This window comes from Falco naumanni, chromosome 2 (assembly GCF_017639655.2).
Source record: "Falco naumanni isolate bFalNau1 chromosome 2, bFalNau1.pat, whole genome shotgun sequence".
Taxonomy (NCBI): domain Eukaryota; kingdom Metazoa; phylum Chordata; class Aves; order Falconiformes; family Falconidae; genus Falco; species Falco naumanni.
In genome coordinates this window covers 87,286,587-87,302,559 of record NC_054055.1, presented here as the reverse complement: position 1 = coordinate 87,302,559, position 15,973 = coordinate 87,286,587, and the positions used below count along the sequence as shown (strand labels likewise).

General features: G+C 40.2%; 1 protein-coding gene across 4 annotated transcripts in view; it reads right to left on the bottom strand.

The window, feature by feature from the left end:
- Positions 1-15,415, bottom strand: part of TAB3 (TGF-beta activated kinase 1 (MAP3K7) binding protein 3) — a 47,848-nt gene extending 32,433 nt beyond the window's left edge. For 3 of the 4 annotated variants that reach the window (XM_040582481.1, XM_040582483.1, XM_040582484.1), the window contains exons 1-2: positions 15,029-15,415; positions 3,595-3,675 (exon numbers count right to left, since the gene is read on the bottom strand). The gene's annotated coding sequence lies outside the window, so the exon portion shown is untranslated. The remainder of the gene's footprint in view (positions 1-3,594; positions 3,676-15,028) is intronic. The other variant, XM_040582482.1, reaches the window with a different exon arrangement.
- Between the last annotated feature and the right edge of the window lie 558 nt (positions 15,416-15,973).

The window sequence follows — 15,973 nt, the reverse complement described above, 5'->3', positions numbered from 1 at the left end:
CCACAAGAACAGGTCATATTTAGAGGTTACATATAACATTATATTAATTTTATCTACATGTGTTTATTCCAGTATAACTTATTAACACATTAAGGTTATCTATAATCATGCATGTGCATCTATAGATGCTTCAATATGTGCCATAGTTGAGGAATTGCTATACACAATTTCCTAGCAAAACAGAAAAGATTATCTTAAAATAAAAACATCACCTGCCACACACATGTATGTGTACATAGCTATTTTTCTATGTATATATACAAGTCATATAAGCCCTAGACTGAGCCTTTCCTCCCCCCTCCCCACCCACTACTTTTGCTTTTGGGGGCAGGGAGGGAAGCATGCCTTAAAATTAGATTTTTGTTTCTGCAACACGATTTGTTTTCTTTTAAGGACACATTTGTGTTCTACTAACATTATTTTAAGATGAAAAATTTTATCTCAGTTTAGCCCCAGACTGATTGTCTGGGGAGATGTGCCTTAGATACTACACAATGCAGACCTTTTGAAACGTTTTTGTTTTGCACTGGCTTCAGCATTCTCTACAAAGAATACTAATAGAACACATAAAAAGCCTGGTGGAAGAAAAGCCGTAAGTTTTCCTCTTTCCGTAAGTAATGTCTACGTTATACCTGTTGCAGCAAGAAATGATGGTAGTATAAGGTAATGTTTAAGCAACTAACACTCAGATAAAGCTGTAGATGCCCTATCTGTAGAACTGCTTCAATGGCAAAGCTCCATGAGGAAGTCTAGATACTTCAGACCCACTCGTTCCATAATCTTAGGCCAGAAACAGGACAAGGCCAAACAGATAATGGGAAGACCAGAATATGAATACAAATTTTCATCCTAAGATATATTGATACATTCCTGCCAAAATTCAAAGGACTTGAACAATATCCAGTAGCTTTACTTGTTAAAAGCTTTAGAGTGTCCTCTTCCTTACAGAGAGCCTGGCACCAAATCAGGTGTTTTAATACCTGAGAGGGCAGGCTAAGAAAGTACAGATAGCAGAAGTAAAAGGGCAGCCACCGACACTGAACTTTTCCACACATGACATTTCTACTTCATATTGCCAAATAACTCTCATGATTTTTCTAATGATTTAACATTAAATTAGAACCTTTATGAATTACAATCACTTGGTCATTCACAGCTATATAACAGCACAAACCAATTCTAAAGACCACACTTTACGACATGCTTTCAGTCATGACTTTGGTAGGTTAAGGGAAAACTGTTTTTGCATTCCTGACACCTTGGTTACTCAATGACATTGTCGGCAAAGGCAGGTTGTCAGTATTCAGGTCATCAGTCATAACATTTGTTTATTTTTGTTGGTCTGGTACCAGGCCAGAAAATTTCAGATCCAAGCGGTGAGATTAACACAATTCCTGGCTGGAGCATGCATGACTTTTACATACAGATGATATAAAAAGGCCAGTTTTGTGATGATGCAGCCCTCTTTCACAGAGCCTGTGATCACAAACTATAGCAGGAACACATTAAACAACTTTGTGGCTTTATAAAATCAGGCTTACAGTATAAAAATTAAAGGAAAAGAAGTCTTTTACTACTAGCCAGTCTTTCCACAGTCGACACTGCATGGCTGCCTGATGACAAAGTTATGAGCAAATTTCACTTTCATCAGGTAGAGCTACAGAAAAAAATGGTATAAATCTAAACATGACACAAAATGAATGAAACACACTTTCTGAAACTTTCAGGAATAAGTAGTATTTGGCTTTTCAAAGCATTTCACCCTAAAATCTGTATACATATACACAATTTCAGTTTTTAAAATACTTACATTTATTCTATATGACAGATATTCTTCAAAAGGGAAGTTCAACATGCATGTTAAACACTTAAAGCAATCAGCATCTCTCTAAAACCAGATCATTTCCACACTGACCTGCCCTACTGTAGTCCATTAAGGTTGGTAGGATAATCTGTGCTGATTTCATTTCCCTTTTAGGAAGCTATCCTCATAATCCTGCTTTAGAAGAATAAAAAAAAGAGGGGGGCTCAAAGACAGCTTCAACTTAAAATAGTTACTAACTCATTCTACTCTTAAAGAGGTTTGGATTATTTCACTTCTCCAAAACAAGAAGATGCTGTCCAGCAGCTCAGGGTAGGTGCATCTTCTAAAAGTGCTGTCCTTTTTTATTTTACCAGACCTCTCTGTTCTTACGGGATTATATAGGCCTTGTGGATAACTTCGTAAAACAGTAGCAAAAGAACTACTTGAAACTTTCTTTACGCTACACTAAAATTGCTCTAGCATCTGTGCTGCACTCAGTGCTATTCACCTTCACAAGAACAGAAGGGTGCAACAGATAACCCATTCAATAGTCTGAGTAGTTGCAGATGCAAGCTACAAAAATGTGTTTCTTTCACCTGATATGGTACAGAGGTTTCTTTGCTTAGATGCTGCAGCAAAGGAGGAGGTGTGGTATTAGGTTAGTTCTTTCACCAATCTCCCAATTTCTATACTGTAAAGAAGTGCCAGTGGCCACGTGCTTTGTAGATAGTAATAAAGAGCACGCCCAGCTGTTCATTTAGACACTAAGAATATCAATCTGAAACACTGGTCTTTTGGTCTAACTCCCTGGGGTCTTGGAAGAGCACCATATGCCAAGACAACAGAGCAAGACAATCAAGTTATTTGTCTCCCTGCAAATCAAATGCAGTCTTGTATACAACAGGAGGTTAGACAGCAGAAAAATCTGAAGTTTAAAATAATTTGCAGTCATCCCCCTGCCAGCCACACACGCTGCCATCATATTCCCCTGAGGCCAGTAACTAACAAGACAAGTGTCTGCCCTAGACACAAGCAGCACAAAGTGACAGATTTGTACCTTTCAGAATAAAAAAAAAAGTTAAAAGTAAAAACGTTAAAATAACACTGTAATCTGATGCCTTGATTCTGAAATCATAGCGCAAGCAGTCACACTCTTTGCTTAACCAAACAGCCCAATGACTTCCTCAGATTTTTCACAAGCATTAAACAGAAACAAATCACAGCTCTAAGCATTTTCATGTCTTGGACTCAAGCATATGATTTGGGTTTTCTCTGTTTTTAGAGAAGAGGGACAGAGCTGAGAATCTTTGACATTTATACTACTGCTAAAGCACAAATCTTATTCAGAAGAGTATGTATTTTGGGTTTTGCATCATTCTTCCCTTACAGAACAGAAAACAAAGCTACACTTCTGGACAATTAAACACTATTACTTTATTTTGAAACAGAATTCAAATCTACCTGAAAATTAGATATAAACATATTTCTAAAATGCATGAATATGCACATTTTAAGAATAATCCTGCTAAATAGGACTGTGTATTTAAAACTTATTTTTCAGTACCTGAATGGCCAGATGAGCTGAGCAATACTGTAACAGACCTGTTAAATTAGACTACATACCACAGGCAGATTCTTTGTTCCTTCCAATTGCTGGGGAAACATGCAAATTAAGCAGTCAGATATCTACTATAAGATGGCTAGTTCCTTTGATTCAGCATCAGGTTTAAAAAACAAAGATACTTTATCTTTTTAAAAAACCCTATAATACAAAGGTCAATGATTCTTACCTTAACAACTATTTCACATCACCAGTTTTCCATTATAGTAAACTAAATTCAGTACTGTTTAAATTCTGGGGGTTTTCTTGGCTAAAAAAAAAAAAAAAAAAATAATATTTTTAAAACAGTATTTACCTGAGAACCACAATCACAAGAATCTTGTTACCAGATTTATATAGTAGTACAGCATTTTAGCAAACTTTTCCGCCAGGTAGGATTACTAGGTTCCATTCAGGGTAGACACAAGACCTTGGATACTGGAGGCCCACTAGTTCACCATTACTGTCTACAGAGTTTAATCTATGGAGTTACTCTTAATTCAGCTACCTTATTACATATTTAGTCTCATTTTCAAGTTAATTGAAAATAAATTTCACACAAATTTGAACACTTCTAAAAGAAAATGTTCATTCAACTCTGTTCATAATTGCTCAAATACGGGATCTCTATCACTTTGGTAGTTTGTCAGGTTTCTACACTCAACCGCTCACTTTGATCAGAAGAGCAACTTTCTACATATTTGAAAAGTAAATTTACTGGACACAGACAAAATTATCTTCTAATAAGACACTGCCTTTATAATAAACAAATTTACAAGTACATGTAAGAGTAAAGACATTATTTACTTAGTTATACATGCTCAATTCAACTGAACTGATTCCAGAACAGAGACTGCACATAAAGAAAAACATACATTTAAGGTACAAGTTCAAACACTGTAGTACTGACTATCTATTTATTTATGTCAAAGTATTCACATCTATACCAAACTTATCAATGATTGAACACCATCATGAAAGAATCATAACAAGCATGCTTAAATTGGACGAGGATTTTTAATTATTTATTACAAAAAGCAACTTCTAAATTTCAAACGATTACTTTCAAATAGAAGCTGAAGAATTAAATGAAACCTCATTACTAGAATTCAAAATGACATGTTCCCCCAATTTACAGAATTGTTCATACAACTGCTTTTACCTAAATAAAATTGCACTTGCAAATGTATTTTACATTTCAACTCAGGTTTCAAATTACTAGTGTAAAACAAATATGTCTCTTTAGAGAAGACTATATAATAGAATAGACATAACCTAGGCTAGGCTGGAAGTCAGGAGAAAGACTGAACTTACTAGTAAATTCTGTAATATTAGAACTTCTGATTAAGGTGGTATTAAATGTTATTTCCAGAAAAAAAAACTAGGCAGAAGAAATCTTTAAACATCACAAGCACAAAATAATTCAGAGAAGGAAAAAAAAAACAACCACCACACCAAAAATTACAACATAACTATACCCAAATATCAAACTTCTTATAAATTTTTTAACAGTGAGCCTGGGCTGCAGTCTACTTCCCTTCTAAGCAGATACACAGAAATATGTAGTTACAAGGCAAAAGAAATATAGAACATCCAAATCCATCCATTTTTTCTCCGACATATGTTGTAACAACTGAAAACACCAAACAAACAATAGTAATAGCTAAAAAAAAGAAAGGGGGTTTGCTGATGTTGTTGAACTCTGAAAAACACTGAAAATCGAAACAAGTAAGCATTAGGCACAAAAATCCCTTAACTTCAGGAAATCATTTTTGGAGGGAAAAAAAAACCCTCTTTATCCAGGGCAGTATTTATCAGTACAAAATGCTCAGCTATACAGAACAAACTCTGGGTGTTTCCACAAGAAAAAATTATCACATAGGAAGTCTCATCTGACTCTTTCATAATCACTTCAAACCAGCAAAAATACAGTAATTCTGAAAAAAGAATTTGCTTCTCCTTTCCTTTGAATGCTTGCTCCTCCCAATGCACTAGCACAAATGTTTAGGGACCGAATAGCAAACTGAACACTACTGAAGCTAAACTTTGATTTACAAACTCTAAATACTAGCTCAGTCTGGATCAGCTCCTTGATTCACCTCAAAACCCCATGAAACCTTGTGCTGTAATCAGATACACAACATTGAGACATAAGCTGGCCACCAGAGGCGAGAGACAGAAATGTTAGATCAAAATGTCATGATGAGATCTCATCAGGAAGATCTCAAAAGCAGACTCTCCCTTCAGGTAAGACAGAAGTGGCTATTACAAATTAAGACTATGCCATTATAAAAGCACTTCAAGTTTGATGTCATTTAGCATATTTCCTTCTGGGACACACAGGCACCTCACAGTTGCAACCAACCACATGTAACCAATAGCTCTGGTTGCAACCAACGTTATCTGGTTGGTGATACCTAATGTTTTAGACATTGAAGAAAAACAGGTGACATTTCTGGAAGTCTTCTTTTCAAGATCAAATGATAAAACAATCAGTATCCCTGTGAAATCCAAATGATCTACATTCAAGCAAGCCAGGAACCTAAATCCTGGAGAACGACTGATTGTTCCCAGCTTCCCTGAAAACCTTCCTGATTCTTCATAGTCTTTTTTATTTGGAAGAATTACGAAGAGTTCTTAGCCTTGATCACAGGAAAAACAAAGCTATGGGTCCAAATGACCCAAATAACAAGGCAAACAATGCGAAATACCTATACTGTACTTGTATAATGCTAGTATTTTAATATGAGATGCACAGGAATTATATGAATTTATTCTGGTGTCACAAAAGAATTAAAACAAACACCTAAAAAGAAGTCTGCAATCCTCACAGATCCCTCCTGAAAAGTTATTCAGCAGAATGTTTTACAATTACATTAATATATTCAGGAGTTATTCATCTTAGAATATCTGTGACTCACTTCATAAAACTAACACAAATTACATGTACTCAAATACATGCATAATAATGGCCTATAATTCAATCTTGAGGTTTACACCTTAGTAAACTCATTTAATGTTTAAGCATTTTTTTCACAGCTAGCAATGTAACTAACCATTAAAGTACCCCTAGTTAAATACTGTTTAATACAAATGCAATACAACTATTTTACTGCTTTTTATGAACACACTCCTGAAATAACCACAATACTTTCTGAATATTGCAAAACATCTAGCAATTTTTTAGAGTACCTATCTAATGGATAGTCTTTCTAGTAGCATTCTGTCATGCTATACATACTACCAGGTAAACAAGCAACTTAAGATGCCCATACTACATAACAGGGGATCATTGCTACTCACGAACAAATAATCCAAAACATCGAGTTCTTCTAATTGTTTGACATTTCTTCTAGTTTGGTAAAAAAATTAAATTTTACAATTATGTAACATGTTTACATAATTCACAAATTTCACTATACAAAGAAATAGCTTGCCCTACAAGTATACCATACACTTGCTGCAAAACCAAAACAAACTCCCAAAAAAACCAAAGTGCAGTAGAAAAAAAAAACAACAAACAGACAAAAGAAAGGCTTAAGCAAGTCCAAATGCATTCCCCCTAAACATGTAGAGTTTTCATTTTCTGAACAGACTAAATAGCCTGTACCATAAATAGTTTCATTTAAAAATTAGTGCGGCTTGCATAAGCACATGGCAGTCATCTTAACCGTTTTTACTGATGGCAATTCAACCAACGGTGACACAAGTAGTATATAAACATGTTCCACTCAGAAAGCAGCATTTAGAGTCTAATTCAAAATATCAGTAGCTTTTACTGTAATCTACTACTAAAAAGTTTAAACTCAAATATTCTACAAATGGACAAGTGGATACAGTAAACTAATGATTATAGGCAGGCAAATTTATTCAGAGTAGCCCCAAAGCAGAAATTTGCCAGTGTCATGAGACCAAAACTTTTACTGTGAGACACGTTTGTACTTTCTTCAATCTGTGTTCTATCACATAATAAAAACATAACAAAAAGAGATACTAAAATGTTATGTCATGACTACTTTTTTCCCTCCTGAATGAAAGACTATGAATCAAAGAAAAATACTAAAACCTTCTCTCTTCCCCCCCCCGCCTCTTTTTTTGGCCCTCTAAGTATTTATGAAACCCTTACCTTTTGGACCTTTCAAAACCCAAAAGACACTGAAAGAACTTTTTAGACTTCTTTTAGAGAAAGACGGAGTAAACAATGATCTATGATGTAGATTTTAACAGGGAAGAAGGAGGGGTGGGGGACAAGACAGAAGGGGAAAAGACTGGGTTTTTTTCTAGTTTGGTTTTGTGGGCTTTTTTTAACTGAATTCAGAGAAGAATAGAGCCGAACAGCTTTTGAAATTTTCCTGCCAGTTCCCTGACACCACTTCCCTTTCATCCAGTTCTTAGAGATATGAAGTCTGTGAACAACAATCCACACGGGGACTGCTTCAGTGAGTCCAAGACTAGCAATAAAAAGCTCTGTCCACCTTCCTCAACCACCAGAAGAGTAAGTGGAATGATCTTCTCTTTGAGAAGATATGGATTCCTTAAAAGGTGAGAGAAGTAGGAGCTCTCCCCTCCCCTTTTCTGTTGTTTCTAGGAGGGGAATTCTCTATCAGACTGGAAACACCAGTCCACTAATGCTGTGTTTTGACCTCTTACTAAGCAGATGTACATGAGAACAAACTGCATCAGGACTTCTGAAAATTAGAAGTCCAGAACTGGACTGTACAAATAGGAAACAAACAACACACGCCTCCATGCCCTGATGACATCTTGGTAACATATGCTCTTAGGAGACCTGTCATATATTTTTGCTACAACTTTTGCAGAAAGTGGTTTCAGTTAGGGAAAAGCAGCTTTCAAGTGACTGGGTGTTGCTCCAGAAACGGAAGTCCTGTTCATCACAGTACCATCAATGTCTGTGTTGTTGGTACTAGCACCTCACTGAGTAACAACAGGAAAGATCAGTGAAGATCCCTCAATGTCCACATTACTATAGGAAGCTGTCAACCAGTTAATGGTACTAAAAATATCAAGACCTCCTGTACAGAGCTGCTGAGAGCAATTTTCCTGTTTGTCTTTGAAAAAACTTAAAGCTGTCCTCTACAGAAGCCACTAATTCATCTCCTTCTCATAGACCCCTGCTTCCTAGATGAACTCTATTTCAACACTTGCGTGAGTTTTTTATTTTTTTTTAAATATAGTAGATAATTTCTGAAGACAGATTGCAAAAGCTGATCTTATTTCAGTCTCTCTTAGGCCTAAGGCTACCTTCAGCCTCATTTACCTCAACTCCCGAATCTGGAAAAGGACTGGCAGGTAGGACATTTACTTGACTTGGAACTTTCTCTAAAGCAAAAACATTTACTGTATCTAGAGAAAGGGCTTCAAAAGCAGAGGCAGATTTCATTTAAGGGGGTCTACATTCTGCCATTTATAAACTTACCTCTGCTGCAACAGATATCGTAGAAACTGCTTTCCCTTTCTCTTCCTTTAAACTGGATATTCCAAGTAAACAATAGTAAAAGAATATATTTATTACAGAAAGTGCTAATAAGCTCAAACCAACATAGAAGGACACTGGATGTGAACAGGGACTTACCTCACAGTCACCACCTGCTACTGAAACCAGTACACATTGAAGGCTAACATCTTCAGTATAAAAGCAAGAGAAAGTACAAAACTGTATACATCATCCTGCACAATTATTCAAAAAACTAATAACACATGAAGCATTTTCAGACCAACAGTGAGATCTGTTTTGAAACACCTGTATAAAACACTGATGCTCATGAAAGAAGGAACACCAAACAAGGTTTTATAACCACATTTTCAAAATGCTGTCCTAACAGCAGGAAACCAGGCAGAGATCCGAACTAAAGTAACTCTTACCCCATGGTATCCATTTGAAACTTTCAAATGAATTGCAAAACCCACGCTCATCTAAAAAAGCACTGACAAATATGTCTCTTTCTGAACACAATTTCATATGAGTGTTCTGAGTTCAGTTACACTTACTCAGCAATTCCAAGATTATTCAAGTCACATCTGTACACTACCAGATCACCTAGCAACTAAAACCTGATTTGTACCAGAAAAGGGCATATAGTGGCATTTCAGCAGAACTACCCAGAAAATAATAGTTTTTACCACCTTCAGGTCAGCGCTAAGAAGAAAAATGGTACTTGATGTAGAAAAGCTTGCTAGTAGAAATTTATCCTAATAACATTTTTTGATCAAGTATGAAGCAACTGAGTGAAATTGTGCCAAATTAACACTTTGCCTTATCTGGACATGCAATTTCTGATCTGACATCAACAGGATTACAATGAAAATTACTATTCCGTCAAGATAATCTTAAGAATTTAATGAAAGAAGGGCAGCAGATACATTTCAACAGCAATACTCTACAAAAGACCTAGCACCTGTCTTACTACTTCTGCAAGCTGATCTTCAAGAACATCAACATGAAACCCAAGTTCTACATTTCCTTCATAACTTGCACAACGTCCAGGTAAAAAAAAAACAACACCTCTACCACCACCATCAAACCCAAACCCAACAACCAACCAAAACCCAACAACCCCCTCTACTTGCTCTGAACTGTTATTGATCCCATGCCCAATGCCAAAACCCAAAGAAAACAAGACCATTACTCTTTCAAGTGTTAGGAATAAATGTCCACAGCTTGAGTCAAGCCAAAGTACATAAAGCTCCCACAGAACAATAAGAATTATACTTCAAGGTTTATACCAATGTAACAATTGCTATGACATACATAGAACAAAACAAGCCTTTCACCAGCTGTATTCAGGAAGTTGTGACATTGTAAACCAGTACAAATTGTTCAAACAGATGTGACTTCAGGACAAATTACCTTAGAGCATAACGAAGGAAGGGAAAGCTGCAGTGAGATTAAAATACTAGCACTGCTGTGGATCTTGTTATTGAATCTGATAAACAATCAAGGCATCCAAATTTTTTTCTGCCACAACATCCAAGAAAATACTGACAGTATCATTTTTTTCTAAAAGTATCCCTAGAACAACCATGATTTCACAGAAATTGATCCACTTTTCAAATTAATATACATTTTGTGGATATGCAATTTGATTTGAAAACATACTGCATCTAGAACATGACTGGTTTAACATAATCTGATGAAAGGTGTTTTTAAGAAAACATTCTTAATTATCCACCAGCAAGCCCACATGCAGGTAGGTAAACATCTATAATTAAGCTCTGACAATCAGGTTGCTGAATACTATTATAGCAGAAGGACCTTTATCTCTATTCTTTGTTCTTTATCTTCACTCTGCTTACAAAGCCACCCTGCTTTATACAACCCTCTGAAAAGAGCAAAGGGAGAAATAGTTTTCCTTACAATAGAGCTAGGTTAGGAAGAAACCTGGTAATGCACTGAAGGTGTTTTTAAAACACCACTACTTTAAATTCAGGCCCTGAATAAAACAAACCCCACCTGGAATTCAAGAACTAATGCTTATTGAGAACACAATGCTGTATATAACCTTACAGAGATTTTCCACTTTTATACTGTAGTGCTATGCTGGCTGTTATGAAAGAGTACTTGAAGAACATTCAATGTAGTAATCAATGGGGTGTAAGAATACTGAAATGTTAATTCCAGTCTGACATTAAGCTGAGACAGACACAGAGTGTGATCTATCTAGCATAATTAATCTTCAAAAAGAGAAAAAGAACAAGAAAAAACCCAACCATTAAGAACTTGCTGCCCATCTTGATCAGTCTGGTTTATTAGTGGTATTGTAACTGTTTCACCGTCTTGTAACATACTGAATTTTGCCAGATGTATTTCAGCTTCTCATGTTGATAAAAAGGTATTAGTGATGTTTTTTCTGGTAGTTGTGCACATGAGTCTCCTGGATACTAATACCACAGTGCCACCTTTTCAGCACTGACTTACACACCACCAAAGTCACTGACCAATTATCCACCTCATACAGAGTAAGAGATACGCGGAACGGATACTCAGTACCACAGAACCATCTGCACTTTCAGGTTAGATTTACATCATTTGTCTGAAGCTGCAGAGACAAATTTGCATAGTATTACTAGCATATGCACAAATTGAAAGCCTTTCAAAGGACAGCTTCGATACTTCAAGGTTTGGCAGAGTACAAGAACCTATTCTAGAATGTTTTCAACCAACACCTTCAACATTTGCATACATGAGTCTAAACAAGTATTTCAAAACTCTCATCCTTCCATTTAGAAAGAATGCTCCACACATGTGAATTGGCACCATGACATCACCACACATTCAATCTCAACAAAACGATTCCTGGTCTTTCACAAGAAAATGACAGCTGATATCACCCTTCAGACAACATTTTAGTCTACTGTGCCCATAGAGAAAAAACATTTTACAGAAAATGTACATTATAGAGATAACTGAAGGAGAGCTCCAACTTGCAAAAAGGGCCAAATAATACCAGAAACGTTTGGCAGGGATTTGAAAGTAATATCCTAATATCAGTTTATTGCACTGGGCAGCACCACCAATTTCCAGTTTAGCTTTATTTTTCTGTTTCAGTAAAACAGTAATAGGGACAGGAAAAAATATTGCAAAACCACAAGTCACATATTTCTACCTTGTAACTTAAAAACACTTGCTGTTAAAAGTAGTCCAAAACGTGCTTACGAAAAAGTTTGAGGCTTTGCATAAACTCTTTTAGTTTCACTCTCCATTTGTCACCTGCCTTTTAAATGTACCATGTAACAAAAATAACTTTTTCACTGCAAATACCTTTACTTCCATTCATGTGGGCAACATAGGTACACACACACCAGGCACTGCACCTACTTCAGCTCACAGCAGTGGAAAGAGCAGTCTACAGACACTCCTAGAACAAAATGTCATACTATAGTTGAGTTGAATGACTACACATACATAAGAGACTTGACATTATCCAAACTTTATTAGATTTGATAATTTACTTAATGTTTGGATCATCGCTAAAATATTTTTTGCATTAAAGAAGTAAATCAAAGCCTTTTGCTTGTATTGTTAGCAATTTTGCTACAACATTGCCACTGTAAAAGTAAAAAGCTGAACTATCATTCCACTTGAAGATACAGCTCTTTGAAAAATAACTCAATAAAACATCTTCTTAAGTTGCGTATTTATTATGTATTGCAGTACATAAAAAAACCTAACTCTGACCCTAACCAAGAATACTTCTGCAGGTCATACTTTCAGGCTACTTATGCTATTTAAAAAAACATACAAAATGAATCATCACAGGTTTAAAGTCAGGAGAAGGTATCTACAGACCAGTGCAACCAAAAACTTCATTTAAGTACTACATGATTTTTGAGGGGGGACAGAAACAGACAAGCTAGTACCAGACAACCTTAAGAATCACATTAATGTATTCTCTTGGATGACATGAAAGAAACCCTTTACCACTAGGTTTATCATTTACCATTACTCCTTTGCAACTCAATGGACAGACATCAGCACAGAAATACCACCAAAGTTGGGTGGAAAAGAGGACACACTTTCACAACACCTATTCAACCCATCTTGTCTTGATCAAGATAACAACTAATGGAAGGAAAAAGGAGCCTCGATGAGATCCAGGAAACAAGAGAGTGGACACAGAACTCACAATACCCAAGCCAGATAAAAATACATCATAAAAGTATAGTTTCAAAATAAGCATCAATCACACCCAACTCACTGTACCTAAACGATTTAAGGTTAAAGGCAGACTTAAATGCTGTCTTTATTATCCTTTACTAATGCGTGTAAAATGTGATACGTTAGTAATTTTATGGATGAACTGAGACAGTCTATGTATACATTAATAGAGGCTGTTACGGCATTTTTCAGATTGCTGTTATCAACTGACACCATTCACAAGACAGGACAAAGGGCAGGCTTTAACAAATGTTGTGAAATACTTTATTTTTAAGAAGCCTGTTCCTCTCTCAGTACTAAGAGGAAATGAATTTAACATTTCTTCTTTTTAAATGAAATATGTTAACTGAAAATATACTTGAGAAGGGGCAGAAGAAAGTACTGCTCTTCTCACACATCTGGGAAAACAAAGCTATCAGAACAGACACTGACCTTCAACCATGAAGGCTTTACCTGTAAGTTTTAGGAGTTCTTTGATACTAAGCCCTCTGAAATCAGAACTGGTCAAGTGGACCTACTACAGAACATAAGCCTATAAACAACTACGACTCAATTTTATGACAGTGAACACCAGCACTAAAAATAACAGATGCCTATCAATACATCAGCAGAACTGGGTTGGCCTATCCACTCTCAGTATTTATTTAGAATGGATGAAGAGAGAGAAAGGAAAGCTACCCTACAACATTAAGCTGAAAAATCTTGAAATGTAATTATAAAAGCATTACAAATAGCCATCTTTTTAGCCAGTTTGTTTATTTAGCTAATATTTACTGTATTCATCAGCTATAAAGATATTAACAGACTACCAACAGCATCTTCACATTAGTTACCACTGAAACCTTCTAAGACAGTTTAAGCATATTTGCCTGAACGTAGTGTCTTGCTCAAAGTTTTTCAATTAACTTCCAGTGTGGCATACCTGGGACATTCCATTTTTTTGGTGACAGGGATTCCCTAGCAAACTCCAAAATATAGTTAGTGTCAAGCCATGTAAGCAATTGCTTTCATCTCCCTGCTTTCTCCTTGCTAAAGCAAGGGAAAGAGCAGCCAACATCACGTTACACATCATGTTTGAATGAGGGGAAAACACACCAACTGCATAGTCAAATGCTAACACTGGAACAGTATCACACCATAAATAAGAGTAGCATCCTTCCACCATATTCACCGACATTAAAAAACAAACCAAAAGAAAATCCGAGCTGTTCTTGCCAGCAGCCAACACAAGCAATCGGTAAGATCTCAAACCTGACCCGAAGACAAGACTCTGGCCAGAGCACAACTAAGGCCTCGCTACCTTTGGGGGCCTTCTATCTCCAGAGCCAAGCCACAACAGCAGCAGCATCATACTGCAGACAACACGTCAAAGAGGCAGCGGCAGCTCTTTCACCTGTGAAATTATTTGCTGCTTTTATTTTTCACACAGCAAGGGCTGCATCTGTGGCCCAGCAGACACCGCAGCCGCTGCCGATCGGCCGCCCGCACGGGATCCCCGGGCAGCCAACCCGCCCCCCTCTCCCGAAGGGCTCCAGAAACAAACCCCAAAGTTTTCTCCGCTCGGTGCGTGGGAGTGCGGCAGCAAAACAAGCGGCAGGATCAACACGGGCACCCTCCCGTCACCACACCCCCGCCCCCGCGCAGCCCGCGCCCGGCGGAGCCCCCCGCCCCGCTCCCGGGGCAGCCCGTCTCCCCCCGCACCGCCGACGGGGCGGCCGCCGGCTCCAGCCCGCTCCCACCCCGCCTCTCCCTCGGCCGGGGGGGTTAGGGGTCACCCCAACGGGGCTGGGGGGGGCACGGAGGTGCCACCCCCCTACTCCGCCCGGAGCCTCCCTCCCTGACGGGGCGCCCCCGGCAGCGGGACAGCCCTGCCCGCCCCCGAATACCTCCCCCTCGCCCGTGTCCCCGTCCCGTCCCCCCTCCCCCGCCCCGGGGCCTGCCCCCTCACCGTGCTGCGCTGGGGGCTCGGCTTCAGCGGCGGCGGCTGCATGCCCACCCGCCCGCCCGGCCCCTCGGCTCTGCCCCGGGCCTCCGGGACGGCGACCGTACCGGGGGAGGGGGGGGCGGGGGGGGGACACACGGGAGGCGCCCCGCGCGGGCCCCCCCGCTCCTCCTGGGCACGAACCGGTTGGGGGGGGGAGGAGGGGGGGAGAGAGGCGGGTGCCCCCCCCCGGTGAGGGCGCGCGGGGGTGGGGGGGGGGGCGTTCGCCGGGCGGCACCGGCTTTCCGCGAGAGGGGAGGGGGGAGAGGGGGAGGGGGCCCGGAGCGCGCCGCGCGGCCGGGAAGCGCTTCCGGGATAGGCGGGACGCGCCGCACGCTCAGTGCGGGCCGCTGAGGCCGCCGGGCGCGCGGCAGGGGGAGGGGCCCGGCCTGCGCCGACCAGGCTCCGACATGGCGCGGCCCGCGCGCCGGCCGCCCCCACACCCTCGCGAGATTTGGCGGCGCGGGGCGGGGCGGGGGTTTGAACGCGCGCGGTAGCGGACCGTAGCGGGGGCAGTGCGGGCGGCGGTGCGGGGCGGGGGGGCGCTCGGCCGGGGGACCCCTTGTATCCCCGTCCCCCACGGCGTCCCGGGGCCTCTGGGGGCCGCGAGGGCTGGCTGCCGGCCCCGGGGGCTGGTGAGGGCGCTGCCAGCCGTGTGTGGTGCACGAGCGGCGCGGCAGAGGGGTGCGTGGCAGCGCCCACGCGAGCGGTGACCGCGGGCGGGCCGCCGTGCTGCGGCGCAGCCTGGCGGGGACGGAGGAGACGTCGGGCTGCCGGGCCGGCACCCGCGGCCCCGGAGCCGGAGGCAGCGGGCGGGCGGGAGGGGGCCGCCCTGAGGGTGAGGGCTTCCTGCCCTGGGCAGGTTAGGTGCTTCCCCGAGCATGGGTAGGTGCTTAGCGAAACTTGGGCGTT